Source organism: Myotis davidii, unplaced genomic scaffold (assembly GCF_000327345.1).
Source record: "Myotis davidii unplaced genomic scaffold, ASM32734v1 scaffold277, whole genome shotgun sequence".
Lineage (NCBI taxonomy): Eukaryota > Metazoa > Chordata > Mammalia > Chiroptera > Vespertilionidae > Myotis > Myotis davidii.
The window spans coordinates 2,881,923-2,884,382 of record NW_006289214.1 but is presented as its reverse complement, the minus strand read 5'-3'; positions in this window follow the sequence as shown (position 1 = coordinate 2,884,382).

Below are 2,460 nucleotides of genomic sequence, written 5' to 3'. Positions count from 1 at the left end.
GCATAAGATACTTTGTACTTCTTGTTCCTGAATTTTTAATTTGCCAGCCTTTCTTTCATCACTAGTGTTTTGTGGTATTTTTTTCTAGGTCACTTTACTTATTTTAAAAATAGAGGCCTAGTGCATGAAATCTGTGCACTCGGGGGTCCCTCAGCCTGGCCTGCACCCTCTCACAGTGCAAAAGTCCTCAAGGGAGGTCTGACTGATGGCTTAGGCCTGCTCCCTGGAAGTTGGACATCCTTAGTGCTGCTGCGGAGGCAGGAGAGGCTCCCACCACCACCACTGCACTCGCCAGCCATTAGCATTGCTTCTGGCACACTGACCACCAGGGGGACAGCTCCTGCATTGAGCATCTGCCCCCTGATGGTCAGTGCACATCATTCTGATGGTCAGTCTATTTGCACATTAACCTTTTATTATATAGAACTAGAGGCCTGATGCACAAAATTCATGCAAGGGGCTCAGCCCTTGCAGATGCGGCAACTGCCCTTGGTACTCGCTGTCCTGGCTTTGTCCAGAAGGTTGTCCAGAAGGTTGTTTGGCTGTCTGGTCTAATTATCATATTATGCTTTTATTATTATAGATTATGTAAGCTTATTGTGTTCACCTCCCTCCTCTCTCTCACAGTTATACCAATTCAACCACTTTGTCCAACTGTCCAGTTGGCCCCTTCATCTTCCTCTCTCAGTCATGTTTCTTCTCATCCTTGGTAATGTATTCATTCCAGTGATTATGTAGAACACAACCAGTTTGGCCCGCTGGATGGCATATGGAGCATAGTGAACAAGTGTCTTTAATTCTGTCTTTAATTCTAGAGGGCTGCAATGTGAGCAGTCTGTCTCTTTTAAGAATACTCATGTTTTCATTAGAGGCAAAGTCAATGGGTACTAGGAAGATAATTGGGGATGGAAAAAGTTAAAGATTCCATAGATGTACACTTGCAGGGTTGGAAAGCAGCAACACTGAGCTATGAATGAATACAGAGAGGAAAATATAACAGAAGTAAAGGGGTGGAGGTATAGGAAAAGATAAGTGAATTCTACTTATAAGCATATGGGGAAAAGTGTGTATATCATACATATTCTAAAATACTTCTTTAAACTTTGACTTGGGGTCATCTTTAGCTTAAATGTATTTTAATTGACAATCAGTTCATTTTAGCTTGGTTCAGAGAAGTCTATCCATTTATTAATAGGGTACTGCTTGTTACCTGAATGGAAATATATGAGCCATTTCAGTATTGTATTTTATTCATAATTAGTATTTTTTTTAAATACTGGGTATCAAAATATTTTTACCTAAAATATTACAGCTTATTGCATATATTTCAATTACATTTAACTTATCTATCTATATAAAAACCTAAGCGACTCTCTGACCATCCAACCAGTAGCTATAATGCACACTGACCACCAGGGGGAGGATGTTCAAAGCAGGAGCTGCTGAGCTGCAGTGACTTGGCATCTGTGGCTCTCAGTGACGCACCTTGAACTAGAGAGAAGTGAGCCCGATTCTGGGGTGTGTCACACAAGGACTGCCCTCTTGCAATTTGGGACCGCTTGGGGGATGTTGGAGAGCTGGTTTCAGCCCGATCTCCACAGGCCTGGCTGAGAGACCCCCACTGGTGCACAAATCCGTGCACCGGGCCTCGAGTTTACAAATAAAACATAATAATGGAGACAATGACATGGAATACACATTGCTAAGGGAGCTACTTAAAATAGAATGAGGCTATTAAGGAAATGGGGCCTAGGCACATCTTGTCCCTCAGTTATCAGAGCTGCTATTGAATTACTAAGCCTGTTGCTAAACTCAGCTGGGGACTGAGCCAAACACATTTTGGAACAATAGTTGCTACATGAACACATTTGGACTTCTTTCCTTGTGCTTTTCACCTCCCTTGTTTGCATATTGGAAGTAACTGATCCTTGTTAACCTAGCTAGCAAGCTTTCATTTGCATGAAAGAATCACATTTTGTGTTGTTGTTGTTTTTGTTGTTGCTGTTTTGGGTTTTTGCCTTTATAGTCCCCTTCTTTCTTTGTTCCTTCCAGAGCTCAGTTTGGATAGTCACCTGAAAATGCATCTCTCAGACTGCAATTTTTTGCTCAAATAAGATGCCTTTTGTTTTTATTGCAGCATGCACCTCTTTGGTTAATACTAAAATTGATTTGAAAATTAAATATTAGTTTTCTCATCTTTCAAAGTAAAACTGTTATTTTAATTGAGTTCTGAAGCTGAAGTTCAGATCACGCAGACATTTTATGGATCTTCTCGTTATATTACAAGAGAAAGAAAAGTGAGGGATTTGATTTGATCATTCCAATTTTTTTCTTTCATTGACATTGCATATATATGATTCCACTATGCTGTTATCTCTATAATCCTATGTAGTGGAAATAGCCTTAAGAGGAATAAAATAGCATATTTTATAATAGCCTAACAAATACTTTTTTCTTTTT